At 38.3% G+C, this 24,318-nt stretch overlaps 1 protein-coding gene across 2 annotated transcripts in view; it reads left to right on the top strand.

The window, feature by feature from the left end:
* Eaat2 (Excitatory amino acid transporter 2) overlaps positions 1 to 24,318 on the top strand; it is a 151,107-nt gene that overhangs the window by 26,296 nt on the left and 100,493 nt on the right. The window contains exon 1 of one of the 2 annotated variants that reach the window (XM_083125049.1): positions 20,706 to 20,827. The exons of the other annotated variant lie outside the window; for it this stretch is intronic. The gene's annotated coding sequence lies outside the window, so the exon portion shown is untranslated. Of the gene's footprint in view, positions 1 to 20,705; positions 20,828 to 24,318 lie in introns of those variants that run through there. 2 annotated transcript variants of the gene reach the window in all.

Here is a 24,318-nt window from a genome sequence, read left to right as displayed (position 1 = left end):
CCATTCTTATTCATTATTTTGATTGTAAAGCAGGGGTTTAGAGAACGAAGTTATTTGGGGTGTCTACCAGTCAAGAAAGTAGGTCAAGAAGTCAATAAATTATACTTGTGGTCAAGAATTATTGCTATCCCAATGAATGATTAGTTTGATTTAGTTTATTTTACTTAACTTTTCTGCCCCTTTGGCTAATCGCGAAGATGAGGGTGAATGGTGGTAAGATAAGATGGATGAAGGGACAGTCACAAACATATAGGGATGACAACACGAGCCACACATAAGATTATACTGGCTAGTCTGCCAAATGCGTTCAGCATGCATTAATAGATAAAATAGGTCTAAATCTCTTGTTATATGCTGCTGCGGTTTTAATTTTAACCAGCCTTTTGGTAGGTTTTCCTTATTAAATATTATTTTCTTAATTGCTAATTTACAACTTAACCTTTCTTTATTCGACTCCTACTTAGGTAAAGAAAAACGAAAAAAAAAGTCTTGAAAAACTCAAGAATTTTGGATTTGTTATTTTGGTATTCAACTAAAAACTACCCAAGATGAAACTTCTGGAACCATTTCAATTACGGGAATAGCTGAATATTTGTTTGCCATTACAGGTCAAAATGTAAATTTTGAGAGATTACTTTCATTACCATCAGCACAACGGACTCACGAGAGAATTTGTTTTTTCATAAAGTCTGTAAGAAGTTTGGTACTGGTCCATATAATTTCAAAGAGTTTGACTGTCCAGTCTCTCATAAATATATTTTGACTAAACCTGAAATTTTGGGGAAAATTGGCTCCTCTGAGAACTACCAGTTAAAACAGTTGCATTGTTTAGTATGATTACAAGTTTGAAAATTTTGAATTAAAGAAGTCATTAAGAAATCTTTTTTTTTAACTGAAAAGTGTCAATTTTAAATTACTCTGTAACGTGTTCTATAGAAATATGTATTATTTATTGCGAATGTTGTGTGTCCTACATTTTGACTCAATGTTCTACATTCTGAAACGTTATGTCCTACATTTCCCTTATAGCGACCTGGTAACCCTATGCATTCATTAATGTGTTTGTAGAGAGAGGCAGGCTCCAAAAGTCTGCAATATTTTGTAATTTTAATTTTCTAACCGTTGATGCAAGGCTACCAGACGTTCCAGATTAGTCGGGACAGTCCATTCTTTTTAATCCCTGTCCTGACTTTTTTGAACTGCAGCCGTGATGCAAAAATATCCCTTTTTGGGGGGTTAACTCGCATTCAGACAAGCCCTTTATTATAAGAATCATTGCTAATACGTATCATTTAATTTATAAATATATTCTTTTCTAAACATTGAATTATCATGACTGTTCATTGGTGCTGGTAAAATGAAATTAAACGAAATTGGAAAACATTTTTAATTTGCGGTATACAGTTCTATTGGAATACTTTTGAGAATATAATGTAATCAATAAGCACCAAGCTACACGTGCCTTTGTCTGCGATCCACTGTGTTGCTGCTTGTCGGGACAGAGGGTCTATTAGCGAGTTGAATTATTTCCGTTACATTTAAAGTAGTGGGGTTTACGGGGGGGACAGGGCGAGAAAGTATGAACCCCCTCTCAAGCAGATTTGCTATACTTAAAACTAGGTTAACATGAGCATATGAGCTTCTTGCTCAAGTGTGGAATCTTGTCTAATTCAAGATTTTTGTGAAAATACCCTCATGGATTCCATGAGAAAGTATGACCCCCTCAGATTGATGAGGCTACGCTTATAAAAGGCATTTTTGTGAGATTGTTGTCCATAAATTGCTCAATATGCCCCCTCTTGTGGCCACACTTAAAACTAGGCCAAGACACACACACATACACACATATTTATTTCTGGTTTAAGTTCAATTGGGTACCAGCTTCAATTTGTTTATCTAATATTAAAACAATGTAATTCTTCTAGAACTGCTCTGTGACTCTCTCATTTCTTACATCATAAACATATGATTTTTCCCCTATGAGAATGACACTACATATGGTGTCTTCAGGTAATGCCTCGTGGAATTCACAGATAATTTTAATGTTTGTCCTGTCATTAACCACAACTTGTTTTCTTTTTGAAGCGTTGATGACAAACATGGGTCTCCGTGCTTTGAATTCATCTGGTGTGTAATACATGTCAGTACTGCCAGTAGTGACCCTCTTGAAAGCCGAAAAAGCTTCATATAATTTGAGGAAATCATCCTTGGACATGTCTAAATTGTAATTTTCTCTAGGAAAAACCTCATTTCTACCATTTTTAAGATATATGTTCTTGATGTTGCAGTTATCAAATTTACTCGAATTTTTTTCCTGATTATTGTGTCTCCCAGTCTGAAACAGTACCACCACAAAATCTGGCATGTCATATTGTATACTGGAGAATGAATTTGTAGCATCAAACTCATAATAAGTACCAGATGCAGGCTTCTGTACACATTGATATGTGTAAAATTGCAGAGGAACCTGTGGATTTTTTAGGATATCAGCTTTGTATTTAAGAGCGTAACTGGCTTCATATTCAACAACTGGAATTCTTAGCTCCATAGTCTGAATAATGCACTTGCCTGCATCTGGTAAGGTATTAGGCAGAGCTTCTCCTGTAGGGTTTAATGTGCTGTACCTCATCAAAGCATTATTATCATTTGCAGCTCTTCTAAATGTGATTCTTAACCCGCCCTTCCACATAATATCTTTGTAATCCGAGAAGAATCCTGGCAACAGGCGCATGGGAAACAGCACTGTGTGATTTTTAGATAATATCTTATCACCAGCCTCAAATCCCCCTATTTTGTAGTATGAAGCTTCGGTTTTGGATAATTTTAGAGTGGCCAAAGCTGTGGAGGTAATGCCGGGATAATCTATTCTGTTTATAACAACGCCATGCTTTCTGATCTCAATTTCAGAGAACAGATGCGGCACAAAATTATCCACCAATCTTATGTTTGAATTTGCAGGGTAATCTGTTCCATCGAGCTTTACAACATCAAATTTGATGTATAGATCTGCTCTGTGGGGGTGTATAAAGCCGTCCCCTACATCAAGATCCACCTCTATTTCTGTGTTGGGTTGATTTAAATTTGCAAATGTCCTCCTGTTTGGAGGGAATGATTGTAGCTCATAACTCTCGATATTTTCCATTGTATGTATTTTTATTTAAATGTTAATCTCTATGATTGCAGTTGTTGTGGCTCCAGCAAAATCAACTAATTCTTCTTTTTCATTAGTGACCATCAACTCGATGTAATCTATTCTGTTGTGGCACACAGGAAAATATAATGTTGGGGATGGATTGTAGATGATGGGCTCCATGAATTCAGAATTAGGTTTGAATGTTGCAATGATGCCGGTTTGTTTGTGAGTGCCCATGCCATTTGATTTGGTGATCATACCTTCAGCCACATTACAGTGAATATTCAGAGTCTCTATGGCTAAGAATTTAGGTATATTCATAGCAGTGTGTTTGATGCCTGCTTCAAGTTTTGTGTTGTTCTCAAAGCCTATCAGCTCTCCTATAGTACCCAGATCCACTGTTTCTGTAGCAGATACAATCTCTACTCTGTGAGTGACAGAATTTTGACTTAACACTACACCTCTGGGTAACTGAGCATTTAGAGTGGACAGATTATACTGCCCTGGAGTGATGACAATTTTTTGATCCCCTACTGCAATTTTGTTGTTGTGGTGTGTAATATTAGGGATCAAGTACATGCCGTAAAATGCTCTGAGAGCTATTGTTTTGGGATACACTATGTCATCATGCAATTTGAGTTTCAATATTGAATTTTGGCTGGTGAGATGGAATACCCCCATGATGTTTCAAATACCACAAGGCCTTTTGAAAATTTTCAATTGATGGTTTATTTATTTGAGACATATATCTAAGAACAGATAAACACAAATGTCCGCAATTAACATCTTTGAAATTTTGAACACGGGCATTATTGTAATAAAGATTAGCTGAATTTAGATATTTTATTAAATTTTCAGGTGGAACACCTCCAAATGAATCAAACACAAATGCCTCATTTTTAAAATATTTAAGATAACAAATCCAGTGAGTGCCCTGATTTTTGTACTTATCCAAATTAACAATGCCACACTCTTTGTTGAGTGGTTGCTCTGGTAAAGAATCAGACATGTACACACCTCTAAAATTTTTGATGCCCAGTGGCTTGATCAAAGCTTCAATATCTTGGTTTGTAAGCGGCTCTTGTTTTTTTTAAACTTATTCATGGCTCTCTTAACACCTTTGCCTTTTTTTTCCATGGCCAGGTTATGGCGCCTCTGCTCATCTAATTCTGCCCTATTTTTCTTGGCATCTATTACTGTTTTTGCTATGGCAGCTGATCCCCCAGCCAAGCTCCCCACAGCCCCGAGAGCAGCTAAGATGGCAGGGATGGTAAATATGAATCCCCCCACATGTGATTTTCTCCTGGATTGCTGTAATTTTTTTAATTGGGGGGTACTAAGCAACAATTTCATACCATGGCCCTTTGCAATACAAGAGCTTTTTTTCTTGCGCTGCTTTTTGGTCAAGAGACTGTCAATAGTTTTAAGAGATTTGAGACCTGCATAAGGTATTTGATACATAACACCCTTGGCCTTCATTGTAGGTTTATTATATACATGTTCACAGCCCCCACCCCAGTTTTTGTTTGGTGCTCATAGCTATGGTGGTTCCCAATGCTGATATTTTTTCACTTAAAGAAGCATCTTTGCTTACAAATCTACCAAATGCAGCCTCTTCTAATTTCTTGTCTGCAACATGTCTCTTGTCAAGATCAGAATGTGTGTTGTATGCTATGTCATGGTCTCTGCAAGCAGCATCTAAAGGATTTACACCAGGATCCCCTCTGTTTAATCTATGATCCAATTTTGTGCCTGGACCACAATACTGATAGCCTGGAATATGTAGTTCAAATGGCAGCTTGTTTATAATGTCATTAACCAAGCCCCGACCCTCAGAGACATTCCAAAATTTGGGGGGTAGAGTATTAATAATTTTTATGAGATATCCAATCCCCTTAGGGTCATTCACTATAAAATTAGACAATTTGGTGCTTATCATGTCCATAATTCCAACCTTTTCATTGTAAAAATTGTGGTTGCCAGCATTTTCCTCCCCAGCTATCACCAATAACCTGTCTACAAGTTTCCTGACATCATCAACCCACACAAATTCTTTAGGCAGGGTGTTGTATTGTTTGATTCCACTACCTGTCTTGATCTGTGACCATATGGGCTTGATTAAATTATTGTATTTTGCTCCACTGCTAGACTTGACTCTTTTTTGTGTGGGATCATTGTTCTGGTATAGAGCATCTGATTTTATTAATATTTCCTTGTAATGTTCATAATCTTGATCTGTATAGCTGCCAGGCCTTTTCCTAGTCATCAGTTCCCACAACCCAGGTGTGCCGGGATACTTAACAAAACCACCTTTTTCTCCGAGACGAGATTCTGAATAAACAATCAGATCATCTCCCATAAATGTTACTCTGAAATTGCCAATTCTATGTATGATGCTGCCATCAAGCTCTGTGTCAGCATATAAACCAAACACCTCATCTTTGTTGTCTTTAGGTGTGGTTAAATATTTTTGAGCAAGAAGACCCAATTCAATAGGATCCTGAGTAGCTTCAATTCTTCTAGGAGCAGCAGGACTAGGTGTATGAATACTGGAAAGTGGGGTGAATGGATAATCTAATATGTTCCTTGCAGCTACAGGTACAAGCTCTGTGATCAAATCTTGATTTTGCTCTGTAACAGTTTTGATATTCTTACCTAAATTATTAATAGCATCAATTACAGGCTGTTCTGTTTGTTTGTGTTTTTCATAAATTCCTCGGTTCTCTGATTTCCATCCCTTAAATCTTTTTACAAGATAATCTCTTAACTTAAGATCGTCAATGATTGGCCTTTTCATGGTTATTTATATACGTCTCAACGTCTAGAAAATCGTTGATTTTATTTCTGTATTTGCCACTATTGGGTGTTCTTGTCATATCAATTGTGACAAACCCATAACTGTCCTGGTTCCAGCACCTGCTGCAAAACTTGGAAAAATCATTGTAGCTCAAGTCCCCACCTACATATTCATCATGTATGTGTTTGAGGTTGGTATGATCTTGATGAAACACACATATAAAATTGCTGTTGTCTCGGATCAGCTGCTTCGGTATTTTAGAAAAAGTCTGTGCCAGGTAGAAGCAATCAATGTTTTTGTGCCGGCCCTGTGTAAAGAAATTTCTAACCTTGTTTTGATTATCCAGTATAATGTCATCAAACACAACAACAGAATTATCGAGACATTCATCAAGTGGCTTAACATCTGATTCAAAAGTGGCAATATCCAATCCATCATATAGCTTCATCAGCTGCTGATATTTTAATTGTTCCAAGCTCTTAGAGAAGACATACAAGTGCCTGTTTTTCCAGTCTAACCAGTTGGGGGCCAATAAAAAATTATCAACCATTAGTGTAGTTTTACCACAAGCAGATGGCCCAACAATAAGACACCTAATATTATCAGGCAGCAAGTTGCCATTTCTCTTATTTTGTTGTTCAGGTTCTGGCAGCCTCTTTATAACATCCCAGGTGCTCATATTATCACTTTGTCTGCATCGATCCAGCTGTTTTCCGGATGACCCAGCCATTTGACAAATAACTTGTTGCCTTTTCTGCGGATGACTTTTTCTATGAGATATGTGTCAGGCTGTTTAGTTTTGCTGAGCTCTTGTTCATAGAACCTGCCTTTGAGAATTTCTCCTCGGTGATCTTTTATTATATATGTGTTAAGGGTCCCGGGTTTAACTTGAACCACTGTAAATAATTCTGTGCTCCAGTTTCTTGTAAAGCCTCTCTTGAATAAGTGCTTATATTTGCTTATTCTTACTTGATCACCCACCCTGTATTTGGCCCTTCTTGTTGTTGGCTGATATCTAGGATAATAAACAGTCCTGATCAATTTTTGCTCATCAGATGAAGTTACTTCAGAGGGTTTCATGTTGATTGTGGAATGGACAGAGTTGTTATATTTATGTAGAAGTTCTGGAAGAATATTAATCCATTTATAATTACCTTGGAGAGTAAATTGTTTATACATAAGATTTTTTAAGGTTCTGTTGAATCTCTCTACAATTGAGGCCTTGAGGTCACTGTAACTCGAATAATGTTTTATTGACTGGCTTTTAATAAATTGTTGAAACACTGAATTATAAAATTCTTTGCCATTATCTGTTTGCAAATAGCGCGGTGATCTTCCACTCTGATTGATGATTGTCCTGATGGCTTCTGTAACACATTTTCCAGTCTTGGATTTGAGTGGCACAGCCCAGGCAAATTTTGAAAATGTGTCTATGACAGTGAGTAGATACTTGTAGCCCTTGTTGATTTTGTCTAAGTTTTTCAACTGTCCACTTGACAACTCAATCAAGTCGCTCTGCCATAAATCATCTATGCCCTTTGTGACTACTGGGAGTCTCTTATAATTATGTCGGGCCTGTCTGTGTAATTCATCAACGATAATTTGTCTAGACATAATATGTAAACAAGAATATTGCAACTATGGGGTGTTCAGCAGCTGATACTGCAGGATTTTCTAAATATAGTTTGTCCCCTATTTGTATTTTAAATTCCAGAGAGCCATCATCTTCAACATATGCTGTTTCTAATGTATTGGGGTCTGTAAAATCCTCTAACTCTACACTGGTGATTTTTGGTTTGTTGTCAGCATTTGTTATTGATAAGGTGGGGTAGTGGTGTGCCTGTGGCTGATGCCAATATCTGATCTTGATTGGTCTCAATGTGCCCCCAACAAAAAACTGGTAATAAAATTGTGCAGGGGACAGCATATATATTTTGCCACCGGGTGTAAATGGAGAATCATATTCTTTGTTGGGGATGCTGTACAATTCAAGAATTACTGTATGTTTTGGATTCTCGATTATGCCTGTTATTTCTTTTTCTGCTGTAAGCAATCTGCTTGTTACAGATTCAAGGTGCTCGTTGATGGTCCTAACAACATCATCGTGGCCTGGCTTGATCTTTATGTCCACGACAAGTTTCTTGTATTGTTGCACAATCTCTTGAAGCTGGGTGGCAAAAACAGACAGAGCATTTGCTTGATTGGATTCCATGGTCCCTAGCTGTTGGTTGATATTGGCTACAATTTGTTGTAAATTTTCAACAACTGCCAATTTTGAATTTTGAGCAGTAAGATCATGGACCTGTCTTCTGATATCCTCAAACAGGGCATGCAGTTCATTAATATGTTGATTGGTTGGTAGAGTGGCCACTGTCTGAGTGAGTTGTTTGATCTCTGTCTGGATATTCTTGATATCTTCTGATTTCAATATCCTATTCACTGCTCTCTTAATATTTTTAAGTTCCTGTGATGTAGGAAGATTTGATACTGTATTTTGCAAAGATTCAAGTGCCAATTTCACATTGTTTAATTCAGAAGCATCAACCACATTTTGCATAGCATTTTGGAGCAGGGCTATATCTGCCTGAGTGGGTGTGGATTGTTGTAAAATTTCAAGTTTTGTTTGGATATCATCGATCAAGTGATGAAAATGAGATAGCTCAGATTCAGTGTTGAGGTTTTCAAGCTTTGTGATCTGTTGCTGGACACTGACAAGTGTATCTACAATCCCAGGCAGGCGGGATTCTAGTACATTTGCCAAATCATTTTGCACTGCTGCTATTGTACCTTCAAGATGGGCTATGGTACTTTGAATTTTTCCAAAATCTTCGTATGTTTCAAGTTGCAGCTTAATATTTGCTACACTCCGAGTTATTGCATTCAAAGCATCAGAAGATGGCAAATTGTTCATAAAATTTTCAAGTGTCTCAATTTTTTCTTTAACCTCGGCTATGGCATTGTGCAGAGGGTCCAGATTAGGTATATGGAGTGACTGAATCTGTTCTTTCAGAGTGGAAATCACTAGATCAAAATCTTCTTGTGATTTTATGCTTTTGACAATTGTTTGGAGCTGTGCCTGGACATTATTTATTTGCTCTTCCAATTGCTGTTTCAATTGCTCGGAATTGGTGGTCTGGGTCTTAAATTTGGCTTGAAGAGCTGCTACAGCTTCTTCTAAACTTTGAAAATTATCCAATGTGGCCAGATCAGTATATTTCTGAAGCAGCACTTTGAGTTCAGAATCAATTTTAAGAAGAGGGTCCATGCATTGTGATTGCAAATTTGTAATTTCTAGTTGAAGACTGGCATTGAGTGTGGTTTGTAAAGCTTGTAAATCACTTCTTAATTTCTTGACTCTGACATCAAGCATAAGAATCTCATCACTGTGATCTTCATGTCTTGTATGGCCAAATATATCATTAGGCATTTTCTTTTAATGGTTATTTATTATAGAGTATCTGATTCTTAATTCTATGAAAAAGGGTATAAGCTTGTCATAAGATCCAGAGACCTCAATATATAAGCAGTCACCAGCAGAAACAGTATATACAGTGCCAGAAATCATGTTTGAGTGCTTAATTCTGTAAATATTTCTCCCTACTGAAATTTTAACATCACCCTCAGGGGTTGTAATAAATTGCAATTGCCCACCTACAGGTAATTGGTAATGATTTAAATTATTGTTAAATATGTACAATATTTTGCCCGTTTCATCATCATTATCTGTAAATATGCTGTTCAGATGAATAATTAACAAGCCACTCAGTTTAGACATTACAGATTGTAAATCAGGAGAGGGTTGTGGTGTCGGCAGGTCCATAATAGCTTGTTTCTTGAACCCAAATAAGTTCATAGGCATGTTTATTTATTTCAAATCATGCTCTGGAATTGGGCATTGTTTCCCATTTTTCAAATCACAATGCCCCCAAGGTAAAGTATGTATGTTACATGACAAAATGCATCTCTTATCATCATGTGGGTCCAGAGCCACTTTTGTTACAATATTGCTAGTCAGCAAGTGATCCTCACTCTGAATTCTATTTTCTGATGTTCTGATTGAACTCTGTGATTTGATGCAATTTTTATAATCTTCAAATTGGAGATCTTTTTCAACAGTTACTCTGCCAATGCCCTTGGCCTTTTTGACAACAGCACTACATGTTTTAAAACTGTACATCTTGGCACTTAACCCAGCAAATTCCACAATAACATCACCAAGTGTCTCATCTTTTAACTTGCCAGGCACCTTTTTGTTGTGGGGTTGAATTCTTGTATGTTCACTGGTATCAAAGTATTGAAACAATTCAGGCTGTGACATATCTTGATAAACATCTTCTGTTTGAATATCAAGAATAAAACTATCCGTGTCCATGTACAATAATTTTACACGATCACCATAAAAAGGTTTCAGCACCTCATAATACAATGTTAACATATGTAATTTGGACAATTCCAATATTGCAGCCCCTACATAAATAGGTTTATCAAACTTAATCTTTGTTTTCTTCATGTTGAAAAGTGCCATGTGCTCATCATAAATTCTTCTATAATTAAAATTCGGCTTTGCCACTAATTTTTTGCTCAGGCTGGGGTCAGTATTTATTTTAACATTGTTATGTTTTCTGACATTTTCAATTGTTTTGCCAAACACTGAATTGATTATCAATTTAAACAAGGCCTTATCAAATTGGCTCACTGCAGATGTTCGAAGCTCCGTGTTTGTATCAATGTATGGTTTCAACCATTCTGAGTGCCTGAACCTCAAAACTTTGCTAACTTTGGTTACTTGAACACCATGTTTCATCAGGAACTGGAGGTTTTTGTAATATGTAACATATCCCTGTTTTGGCTCCAGAGTCATCATGAGCTTCTTCTGTTTAGAGCCAGGTGAGCACTTAACCTCAGGAATTGGGGACAAATCAGAAAATTTATTGTGCAAATAATCTGGAATTGTCAGATCAACCTCTAAGATGAGGCCATATTCACTGTCATCAAAGTCCTTAAGATCTTCAATATTGAAATCTTCAACCCACTCAAGCTCTGCATATGGCAGTTTTTGCATCATGGCATAACCATAGAGGCTATTGGCATCTACATACAGTATAAAATTTGATGGCCGTGCTGGATCATAATCAGGAATATATTTGTTATTTGCTCTGGCATATCTCTGGGAACATTGCACCATCCCTCCTCTTATACACTGCTCCATAAACAGATACATATCTTGATCGTGGATCAGATCCAATGGCTTTTTGGTGTTGAAAAACATTGCGGCCCATGCTAGGCCCGGGGCACTGTAAAAATATACTGGGTCCAATCCATAATTTTGCATTGAAGATTTTCTGAATGCCTGCAATATATCAGCTAAGAGGGTTACATCAAGTTTTAAATATGCCATGTGATAATCACCAAATGTCTTGCATTTTAAATTGTTCCACATCAACTGAGCATGGTGATAATCTTCATCAGTGATTCCAGATCCTCTGATTTTGCTGTAAAATGCTTCTTGTGGTGGCAGGGAACACTCATCAAATTTAGAAAAATCTGTAACATAGTCATATGGATATACACCCTTCCGCCTAATTAATTTCAGGTCCAGATTTGGAAACATAGCACGTGTGATTTTCAAGTCATCATCAGATAATTGAGAGGCCAGTGTAGCCAGGCTAGCAGGTAAAAATCTGTAAGAATCAAGAAATCTTATGTGAATAGGAGCACCATGAACTTTAATTATTTTGCTAATAGATATATATTTTTCATCATTTTCAGCTAAAATATTTAAATTCTGCTTCTCAAACCCCTCGTATCTGATCAGATGATGGAAATCATAATTGGATGCTCCATGGCAAAATATGGGGATAAATCTTGGTCTCTTGATCTTAATATTACAGCTATTACACAGGGCCATTAAGAATTTACCATCTGTATGAGAATGGTGTTTTACCTTGATATTTGTATCTGAAAATTCACAATCACATACCGGGCATTTTTCTGCATTGTTGAAATCTTCAATCTCTTCCTCTGTTAAAGGCAACATGGGTTTTGATTTTAATAAGTTGTTAGATGCTATGTCACGGCACACATTTTCTATTCTATGTGCAAATATTTTGATGGCATTTGGTCCCTTGTATAAGTATGGCTCACTAGCTACACCATCCCATATAACCATAAAACAAAAGCTGGAAGGTTCATGTAACTGGTATGATGTACTTGAGGATTCTTCGGGATCTGGGCTACAGAATGCAATAGGTTTGAGGTTCGATTCGAAATCACAGACAATATATGCTGGGTGTTCCAACAAGGCTTCAAACTTTTTGAATTTGCAATTTTCACTTGGATTGGGCATCACCATATGAACAGGTTTATGATTGCCACAGTATTTCAGATGCTCAATTAACTTATTTTTGGCAATTTCTGCACTCTCTTCCCGAACCCCCTTCACCATTTTTTGACCATCAAATACAGTTAAACATCTTCTGCACAACTTGAATATGTTTTTATATTTATCTAGTTGCGTTCTCACTAAAGCTTGAAGATTATGTATTAGAGTGTAATGGTATGTATCATCTCCTTCAATTAAGAGCAGATCAATCGGAATTGCAGATTCATCATCAATTGTACTGATTCTGAGAGGTGCTATCGGGCAATTGCCAGTAGAACAAATAAATACATTAATAGATAATTGTTTGCCATTGATGTGCCTGGCCTTTTTTTCAAATTTATCAATATTCTGAACTGACATTGGATATTCCAAACCCTCCATTACATCGTCAAAATCATGTTCATGCTGTTTGTAATAAGTTATTCTCTCAGGATGGCTTGAAACTGGATACAAAGCAGCTAATATACACCACAAAAAACATTTCTGGTCGGCATTTTTTATATTGACCACGGCTCTTTTGTTTTTGATATTAGCAGGTAGTGGCACATAAGTAGATCCTTGTAATGGGCTGAATTCAGAAATATTAACATATAACTTGTGTGATGAGCCGCATAGGCTCCATCCGGACTCTTTTGCCGCAAATTCAGAGTGTTTAATGTTCAGTTGATTTATCAAGCTGCTTATTATTGTGTCTAAATTTGCATTTGAATATACCGGTACAGTTTCTGTTATGTGGGGCTGTGTAAATTTTGTGCCGTTTGGCTTCTTATATTGTACAAACAATTTGAGGGACAGTTTATAAGAGCCATTTTGTGCATTTAGAATTGCCTGGAGATCAGGATTTACACTGTTCAAGAAATTCTCAATGCCACATCTTGGCTCTGATACAAAACAGTGATCCCTAAGTTGGCCATTAAAACTGCTACGGATAGGTTCATAGCGTGGCTGCTTTGCTGCTCTGGCATTAAGAGGTGCTTCGTGCCTTCTTTTCAGACCAGATGTGGATGGTTGTGCAGAGCAAGTATCTTTATGTTTATATGTGAAATATTCCATGCTATATTTTCTATTGCATTTGGGGCAAATTATTGTGGGAGTTCTGTATTTGTCCGGGTTACAAATCTTTTGGTGCTTGGCCCAATTGGGGCTGGATATATTTTTATTGCATTGATTACAATGTTTTTGATTCGGCATTTTTGTTGTTGTTTATTATATACAATTTCTTGGGATTCAATTCAAAATTCTATACTGGATAAAAATATCAGTTGGGTTCAACACTGTCCTTTGTGTGTGAGTGTGTGTGTATGTATATATACACTTAATATTTTTGGCTTTTGGTATTTATATACAATTTCTTGGGATTCAATTCAAAATTCTATACTGGATAAAAATATCAGTTGGGTTCAACACTGTCCTTTGTGTGTGAGTGTGTGTGTATGTATATATACACTTAATATTTTTGGCTTTTGGTATTTATATACAATTTCTTGGGATTCAATTCAAAATTCTATACTGGATCAGTTGGGTTCAGCACTGTGCTTTGTATGTGTATGTATATATAACCTTACTTGGGCTATTCCGCCAAATTATATGCTTCAAGTCTCCAATCCAGCAATGGTGAAGAATCTGCACTGTGCCCTGGCTTATATAAATTTACAGAGCCAATAGAAACACTGTGGGAGTGCATTCAGAAACATAAGCTATTCTCTAACATTTTTGCCAAGTACTTTCTTCTAAGCGCACATCCCGTTTTTCTGCTGAGCGTACATGCAATCGAGACCGCAGCGCCTCCCCAGCGAGGCGAGCGGAATTGTCTGGAACTAATCAATTTTGTAAAGGATCGCTGCTCCAAATATTGATCGACACGCCGGTGCTGGGCTCGAAATGAACTGCTCGCAGTGCTGTTGCTTCAAGTGCCGCTCCGTGGGAATATGAGAAACTCCCCCGAATATTGATCCGCGTAGAGGAGCTGCGCCATGGCCAATTCCTCTACACGGAAAATGTAAAATATCCCAGTTTCTATTCAATCCATTTATCCGGATTGAAGAAACCGATAATTCACATATCCCCATACCGCTCTATGCTTGTCCTATTATTTTACTAATAGGCAATGTTCTTCGTAGAGTCCTAATAGGCAATGTTCTTGAAGAGGCCTAATAGAACAACATACAGCGGTATGAGAAATATGTAAATTAAAGATATTTTAGTAATATACGACGTCTTAAGAAAGGCATTTTCAGCTCCAAAGTACTTTGTTTATTGCTTATTACCACTCCCTATTACTGGCAAAAGAAGTTAAAAATATTGACATAATGAAAAAAATGGACTTGTTCTCAAGTATTCACCGAGTTCAAACATTGGCACATAGATGACTCTGTTGTTGTTGGAAAAAAATTGACTTGTTCTCAAGTATTCACCGAGTTCAGACATTTGCACATAGATGACTCTGTTGTTGTTGCTTATCAAATATATATTACATTGTTATAAGAATTACATTGTTTTAATATTAGATAAACAAATTGAAGCTGGTACCCAATTGAACTTAAACCAGAAATAAATATGTGTGTATGTGTGTGTGTCTTGGCCTAGTTTTAAGTGTGGCCACAAGAGGGGGCATATTGAGCAATTTATGGACAACAATCTCACAAAAATGCCTTTTATAAGCGTAGCCTCATCAATCTGAGGGGGTCATACTTTCTCATGGAATCCATGAGGGTATTTTCACAAAAATCTTGAATTAGACAAGATTCCACACTTGAGCAAGAAGCTCATATGCTCATGTTAACCTAGTTTTAAGTATAGCAAATCTGCTTGAGAGGGGGTTCATACTTTCTCGCCCTGTCCCCCCCGTAAACCCCACTACTATTTAACCATAATATTACAACTGTATAATTGTTCGTCTAGCTGCATTACTACCATAGCGTTGGTGGCCACATCTAATACTCCCAACAGCATTTCGGATATTTCCACATTTTCGTATTTGCTCACTCCCCTTTCCCCTATAAAAATACTGGGCACGGGCTGGCTAAGTGCCAATATGTGATACGAAAAATTGTGACGATAAGAATGAATGATGTGAAATTAATGAAGGATTCTCTCTTTTTCCGTTTCTTTTTCTGTCCTTTTCTCTCTTTTTCTGTCCTTTTCTCTCTTTTTCTCTTTTCTCTTTTTCTCTTTTCTCTTTTTCTCTTTTCTCTTTTTCTCTTTTCTCTTTTTCTCTTTTCTCTTTTTCTCTTTTCTCTTTTTCTCTCTTTTCTCTCTTTTTCTCTCTTTTCTCTCTTTTTCTCTCTTTTCTCTCTTTTTCTCTCTCGCTTTCTCTCTTTTTCTCTCTCGCTTTCTCTCTTTTTCTCTCTCGCTTTCTCTCTTTTTCTCTCTCGCTTTCTCTCTTTTTCTCTCTCGCTTTCTCTCTTTCTCTCTCTCGCTTTCTCTCTCTCTTTCTCTCTCTTTCTCTCTTTCTCTCTCTTTCTCTTTCTTTCTCTCTCTCTCTTTCTTTCCCTCTCTCTCTTTCTTTCTCTCTTTCTTTCTTTCTCTCTTTCTTTCTCTCTCTCTCTTTCTCTCTTTCTCTCTTCTCTTTCTCTCTTCTCTCTTTCTTTCTTTCTCTCTCTTTCTCTCTCTGCGTGCGTGTGTATGTAGCCGCGCGCGTTTAATTTCGGGTTTTTGTTTTTATTGTAGACAAGTAACAGTGAGTGGCGTGTGGACAACGTCGCGAGTAAGGATCCTATCGAGACCAAACTTGGCAATCTCGATCTCTCCTCGAATCCTGAAAAAGTAATTAGGTCATTAAGGTAAACAACTTACTTTAATGACGTTCTCCTGTTTGACGCCTAGTTTTGACGCTACGCACGATCATCCTAAATATATTAGCACACGCACACAAATGCCATTATTGGTTCGACTTGGGCAATTATTACTGTAAAATACGTGACATACAGTAAAACCTCTTGAATCCGGACCCAGAAATGCCGGACTTTGCTTAATCTGGACAGGCAAAAAAAAAAAAGCAGAATGCAAAGTTTTAAGTCCGTCGGTCAATTCATCATAATATGGGTATCGCTTACTATGTAGGTACGTACAGCATTGTCGTATTGCTTTACATTTTACTGTACTGTATAGTGTATTTAGGCCTATGCCCTTTAAATACACCATAATAAACGTGTTTTGTTGCTATAAACTGAGTTTTAATGCACTTTCTACTGTTCTTTTAGGTTATTTCAGTTAATCCGGACTTTCGTTAAACCGGTCAACTTATCCCCCCATTAGTCCGGATTAACGAGGTTTTACTGTATCTGTAAATAATGAGGTCAATATTTGCTTTTCAAATACCAAAATCTCGAATGCAACTGAGAATCTTGGACATAGATCTGTCTCATTCTTGGTCATACCTCGATAAGTCTCGTTCTCGTATTGGTACCTTCCCTAATCGTGGAAAGTGGAGATGATAAATTATATTGTCGCTTGTTACGTTCGATGAAGGTTACTGCCGCTTTCAGAAAATTCCAGATTGGAGTAGATCGTCCCACTGCACTCCCTTAACCAATCCGTGGCAACGGAAACTTGTTTTTTTTTCAGAATTCCAGAAAATTCTGTAATACAAATTCGAAACTTATGGTAACAAATGACCTGCTTATACCCACTGAAAGCAGGAAACCTGATTTGTACATGAAACATTCATTTCATGAATCCAAGAAGGACCACGCACACAAGACGTAGACGAACACTCGGAGATGTCGCTGCGTGTTCGCTGGTTGTCTGGAAGCTTCATGGGACAGTAGAAAGGTATTCCACTTCTTTTCACGAAGAATAACTTACTTCAAAGGTGATAGTAACACGATATTCCCAGTTCTGAGAAAATGACATGTGAGCAACGGTTCTCAAACTTTTTTCTCATTGTACTCTTTAGTCGTTACTAAAATCATTGTAGTCTTTAGTCGTTACTAAGCATCTAATGTAACCCCACCATAGATTTTCTATTGTGAGTTTTGGGGGATTGGTGGAGCGTTTTTGATATGTTAGAGCCGTGTATCTGCAATAGAACAAGATGGCATTCGGGCTGTAGGTGGAAAGGTGGTAAACAATTAAACATTAGAATCCTACGTTTATTATTTAATTGGGTGTTCCTACGTGTACACCCTTTATGACTAGTTACAATAATAAAAATATGAAACACATGTATGCTAAGAAGTATATTAAAAACTTTAATTTTCACATTTTTCTTGAGTTATTGGGGAACAAAAGTAAAGAACAAAAATATCTTTGTAAACAAGCTGTCAAGCACAATTTTGGAGCTTTTGTTGTAAATCCTTAGTTTCTAGTGAGAAGAATGTGCCTGCATAGCCTGACAGTTTGCAACGTACTCCAGTTGGACACTAGTCTTTACAAAGTTAGTCCGCTGCTCCATGTGTCGGGAACATGAGACTCTTAATCACTCATCAGGGCTTGCTGGGTAGAAAAGAAACACAACACAGTTAAACACAGTTTTATAATCACTTCTCTTATAATCACTTATATTTCCTATCGTATGTGGACTTACAAGCAAGGTACAGATTTGCTTACGTTTCTGCCTGAAGAGGCGTAAAGAACAATTCTATAGCATATTAAATCACATCACAATCACTAGACACACTTGCATATAGAATTAACGTTGGACAAGACAAACGTGAATACACGAAAGTTTCTATACTTAATTATTATTTCAGAGTATAGCTAGAATGAAACGAAAATAAATACCAATTACTATTCGGGCATTCCATTAACCGTTACCACGTTTCTGTTGATTTCTCACCTTCACCTGTTTTCTAACAGTCTGTCGTCAGGTGAAAAACATTCAGGTGGATTCATCATTGCTCAGATGAGAAAGTGACGTCAACACGAACAGATTATGACGTATTTCTAAACATATACAAAAGTTCCAACCACAACTGTATCAATCTAACTATAGTTGTCTGTGACAGCTTTCACCTTATTTGAAGTAACAAACAATTTAAAATCTTAATATCAGTGATGTGCCGTAGACTATAAGTTTACGTCTACATGCGTTGTCTACCCGTAATCTACGCGTAGATTACTTTGGATTGTAGTTTACATAGACTACGTAGACAATCTAAAGTGCATTAAAATTAATTTTCAAGGGTTTCATGAAAGGAAAGTGACATTTTCAACTATATTGGTTCCTAATAAAATGAAAATAATCCTATTTACAACAAAATTTCTCTTCTCTTCTATCAACAACTATGGAAGAAGAAAAATAGTATGCAAGAAAACAACAACAGATGGCAGTCGTGAGCCAAGAGTGATATTTTCCCCGTAAAACACTATAGAATATTTCCTATATTAGGTTTCTTCCTAGGTGAGAAATTGTTCGAATTTGGAAGAAAGAGGATGAAAAGTTATCCTTATACATCAGCAACTGATACGCAGTATAATTTTGTTTTAATTCCGGCACCTTTTGCTAAGTTATCATCTTTCGTCATGTTGTTTACATAGATTACGTAATCTACGTGTATAAAATAGTCTACGTGTAGAATGTAGACTATCGTTGTTTACGCGTAGACGCACATCACTGCTTAATATCTTACAAATATAAAACCTTAAACGCTCAGGTGCATTACAAGCTTCTTGATGTCTGGTTGTGCACTTGAAACTTTCAAGCGGAGATTCGGTGATAAAAAAAATAGTACATTTGTAGATTTCGAACGAGTATTTTATTTCAAAACATATGAAACAAAGATAAGTGTCAGTGAAAAAATCAGCCTTTTTTTCCTGTTGAGCGTTAAAGTCTGAAACAATTAAGTCTGCTCTACACACCTGTAGCAAAAATGTTGTCGGTATTCTCGCTATTTCTCTTACGAGCTGATCGCGTGCCCCCTTCAAGTCGTTCATGTACCCCTGTGGCTACGCGTACGACAGTTTGAGAACCACTGTTCTAGAGCATTCACGTAAATATTGCTTTCATTGTTGTCTAGATGTTCGCAATAGTTCAGTAAGCTTACGTAGCCACGAAACTACTGCGAACTAGAGTGAGGCCACAATAACAACCGGCGTGGGAAATGCCTTTATGGCTATGACCCACGTTTACCTACGAAGAAACTTGCAGCCAATTGGGACTAACGCTGCCCTCCTGTTTGGGCAAGAAGCGGCAACATTAAAATCCCTTCTTCCCGAAGCAACCAGCGGGGGAAGCAGGATTTTTATCAAAATATCCGTTCTGCTCTGTGAATGGGGGTCGGTTCTTAGCGTGGCCCTGGTATAAACAACAGCGAAAGCAAATTACACCAAGATTCATGTAAATACTCTAGCAGATATTCTATGCCTATATAATTTTTCAGAATTTCGAATATCATAGCGGTTTTTCGAAACTAGCCCATCCGAAGAAACGGATTGTGCTGAAACTATTGTACAAAAGCTATGGAGACAATGGGGAAGCGAATCCTGACGAAACGTTATGGTTCAAATTTTCACCACCAGGTGGAAATGTGGCGCTTGGAATTAAATTTCCCCCACTCAGAACTCTGAGCTCGGTCGAGGCAACGGATTGAGGTAAAACGTGGTATAGAGGGTATGGATACCATGAGGAAGCGAATGCTGATGAAAAATTAATTCTAATTTCCACCACTGGGTTGAAATATGGCGCTGAAGTAGCAACAACTAGTAATTTGAGTTTATGCCGGTACAGCAGTGTTCAAAATGCGCCCTGTCAACGTGAATGACCCATTGGAAGCGTAAAGCAGTGTGATAATGGCAGCACGAAGCGTTTTACGAGATGTTTTTCACTATGAATCTGATTTCAGCGCCACATTTGCACCTGGTGATGAAAATTTGAACTTTTATTTTTTTTTTCGTCAGCATTCGCTTCCCCATTGTCTCCGTAGCTTCTATATCAAGTTTCAGCTTCATCCGTTGCTTCGAATGGGCTCCAGAAGGCTCTGTTTGGGGAATTTTAATTCTCAACGCCACATTTCCACCTGGTGATGAAAATTTGAACTTTTATTTTTTCTTCAGCATTCGCTTCCCATGGTCTCCGTAGCCTCTTTATCAAGTTTCAGTGAAACCGTTGCTTCAAACGGACTCCAGAGGTCTCTAAGTAGGGGGACTTTAATTGCGGCCACCTGGTAAATATGAATTCCTTATCTTCATTTTCTGGAAACCCGAGTTACAGCCCCTCCTCGAAGAGGCACAAGGTAAACCAGTGATAATCAAACAACAAACCGCAACTGGCTTTGGATTTGCTGTAAAAGGGCGATAACGCTCAAAGGCATAAAAAGTCTTTACATTCCACCTGAAGAAAAGATGCGTGTTGATTCTATTGTTCGTTCATTGCGTGTTAAATCCGCGGAATATGCCAGTGCTGCGGCTAATCCCGAGTCGAAATTGCCAGCGAATTAAAAAGTGATGTGTCTTTATTGAGCCCAATGTTTTTATTGTTCTCGTTATCACTTGTATTTTTTGGAGGAGAAACAATTCGTCGTAACGACGCCAGGAAGCCAAACGTATTCTGCATTGCATCAGAACGTAACACTAGGTAAGTTAAGGGTCATGTGTTATTTAGGGGAAGGGTCACATTAATGGATAGGTAGTGCAAAGGTGGGTGCTCGCCCCTTGCATTAAGCTCCCCACTCTCTAAATGCCGTAAAAACAAGTGCACTAAAAATTCTTATGAGGGTCTACTACGGAAAAAGCTCTGAAAAAGTACATTTTACCCACTGTACCCCCTTGAGAATTACGTCGAATTTTCTTTTAATCGACAGATTTTACGTAATGTAAAAGTGGTTCCAGCTTTAGGAAATCACAAATAACGGAGATATTTGATCCCATAGAATGCCCACGTAAGTTAAAACCTGCAATTTCGGAGTATTTTCGCCGCTTTTTGTTAGTAAAAACTGTTTGTATGCACTCTAAAATAGCGAGAGAACACGTCAAAAATAACTATCGGTACCAAATCTAACAAAACCTAACCTAACTACGTAAAATTGTAGCTGCTGTTGTGGAAAGTCGTTTTGGGTGCTATATTCACTTGCGCAAAGCCTTCGGGCTGTTCTGCTTCACTGTAAAGTAACACGCTAAGGTAGCGGACGTACTTTACTTCACAAGAACACATTTCCGAGAGCTATAATCAACTGAAAACGTTCAAGAACAACAAAATCTTCATAAACCTTGCAAAATATTTCACATTCTTCAGGGGTTACGGAGGGTCAAGGGTACCGAAAAAGCAATTTGAATGCCAATTATTAGTGTTGCCCACGAGACGAGACTTTGGTCTGTCTCGTCTCGTCTCATGGAAATGCTGTCTCGTCCCGTGTCTTCGTCTCGAAAATATTCGTTTGTCCCGTCTCGTCTCGAAGGGTTCTGTCTCGTCTCGTCTCGTCCCGTCTCGTCTCGTAAAAGTAATGCAGGATATTATGCCAACAAAAGTTATAACTAGGAGAATCACAAAATATTATTCTCGAAAATGGGTTAAACCTGTAAACACTTTGCTCACTGTAGTTATAGTGAGAATAAATAGGATTCCTTAATCATAAGAACATGAGTATTTCAAATAAAGTTTGTTGATTATCAATAGCTAGATAGTGTATAGAATCTGCCTTGCTTTTCTAGCTCCCATCCACTCTTTATCCATCGTACACGCAGGGAGCTTTCAGACAGAAGGAACACGCGACAGACGACAAGTCACACGGGGGTTTACACGAAGTTCCGTTCCGTCTATGATAAAAGTATTCACCGCACGGGCAGTATCAACAGATCGAGGCGATTCTACGCTCGATATTAAGAAAACGACCCAATTTGAGCGACACGCAAGCGACAAGAGACACGTGGTACTTTGGTACTTCGGTTCGGAAGGTTACGTTTACTGAGGTTTCGTATCCAAGCGAAACATGTTGCTTGTCGCTTCTCTCTTGTGGCTTGTTTAATGTGACAAGCGACACAGAAGTATCACAATGGAGCAACGAACGACAAGGACACTTTGGTTTATAAGCAAGCATGCATCGCGCATGCGCGGATAACAGTCATCGCGACTATACACGGTATCCAGAAAACGGCCTAAGCAGAACAACAAGCAAGCGACAAGCGAGACGTGCAGCTTCGGTTCGAAGAGTTTCCTGTGGGGAAGATTTCTTCATACCAAAGTTACAGGCGAACTTTCAGTAGTCAATGCAACCTTTCGAACAGAAGACACACGAAAAGCTGCACGTGTCTCTTGTCGCTTCGGTCCGTTGTTCACGGATGCGGGGTGAATGCTTTCCTTCAGACTGAAGGGAATTGTGTCGCTTGTCGCTTGGGTGTGAATTATACGTGTCGCTTGCCGCTTCGCTGTGAAATTTCCACAAGATAGCTTTCAGGTTGAAGCGACAAGCGACTCCGGGTTTTCGCACCAAAGCAACAAGCGACACGCTCCTTTAGGGAGATTTCAGACCGGAGCGACAAGCGATACACGATACATGCATGTTGCTTTGGAACAAGGAGCATGGCAGTCCGCACAAACCTGCGTTCGATTGGTGAAATCCTGAAGCGACACGTGTTACGGGTCGAGTGTCGCTTAGATGTGAAATCTCTCTTAGTCTTAAGCAAGCTATCACTGTGAATTCACTACCAACAGACAGAGGCGACACAATGCACGCTATTAAAAGACGGCCCAGTCCGAACGACACGCAAGCGACAAAGCAACACGTGCCGCTCGCAGGTCTAGTCGCTTCCGTTCGGAAGGTTTCATTTATTACTGTGGGTTCATTTCCAAGCGATACATGTTGCTATCGCATGTCGCTTATTACTCCTATGACTTCAGGCAATTTTATGTTCGTTATGTCAAAGCAGAGTATCTAATTGCACTAGCTTTTTAATAGGTTTTTAGAGCCGCGTGGTGTAGTCGTTAGGGCGTCTGACTGCCAGGCGAGAGACCCGGGTTCGATTCCCTGAGTGGGTGAATAAAGGTCGGAATTATTCCGCATTGTCCCCGCATAAAGCAGCTCCGGGGCTCAACAGCCTCATATCAATGGGTGCATGGGGTCAATCCTGGAGGGCAAAAGAAGCCGGAGTGTGATGCTGATCACTTCGCCTTCAAAATGACCTTTCCTCCGCATCCCGTAAATATGGCACTGTGGTGTGTTATATGCACTTGGAACTTTACCTAGTTTTTTTGTGCGAAATCTTTGGAGTTTGCAACCAGCGCTCGAGGTTGCTGTGGATTTTGAGAAGACGGTCGCAAAATGAAAGAAGGTTCTGTTTGGGTGAGAAATTTTATGACGATTGTCGCCGGTATGGCTGGAACAGGGCCGTAGTAAACAATGGCAGTGACTACCTACGGATCGTTTTGCGCAAGGATGAATGGAAGAGAGCTCTTGGGATAGCAGATAGTTGCCAGATTTAAGGTATTCTGAGGAAATGTTAATAGAAAGATACAGGGATTTCGAAAATTAAGATAGCTGGGACACGAGGCTAAAGTCTCGGCAAATTCGTTACGGACAACGTGTGACGAATTAGGATTTTTCGAGGGGGAATCTTACAGATCTTTATTAAGCTGCTTTGGGTTTCCAAAGAAAATGCTTTATTCCGAATAAATAAATATTTGCAATTGATTAGTTATTTTGTTTATATTTTTTCGAGACTTTCGAGACGAGACGAGACTTTTCAGGAGCCGTCTTGTCCCGTCTCGAATTTTAAAAGGCCTGTGCCGTCTCGTCTCGTGGGCAACACTACCAATTATCTACTGGTTTTATATAAAATTGAGTCCAAAAGGGGTGGCTGACTTCCATAACTCCCCTTCGGTGCGCCTATGGTAATATTCAGTGTCCGAATTAATCTTGTTAGGGGGGGCATAAGATGTGGTGCTGGATTTAGGTGTAAACAGGAAAAAAGCAGAAAAAAATACATTAGGTTTTATATTTTAAAATTGGAATTGTTTTCAAAAATTGTAGGATCAAGGGTTTAAGTTTTACAATCGGTGCTAAAATACTTCCAATATGTTTGCAAATTTTACAGTTCAGCTGCTCAGTGCTACGGTTCAGGAAAATAGAGTTT

Source organism: Lepisma saccharinum, chromosome 7, assembly GCF_977018435.1.
Source record: "Lepisma saccharinum chromosome 7, izLepSacc3.1, whole genome shotgun sequence".
Lineage (NCBI taxonomy): Eukaryota > Metazoa > Arthropoda > Insecta > Zygentoma > Lepismatidae > Lepisma > Lepisma saccharinum.
This window is presented reverse-complemented; position numbering and strand designations above follow the sequence as displayed.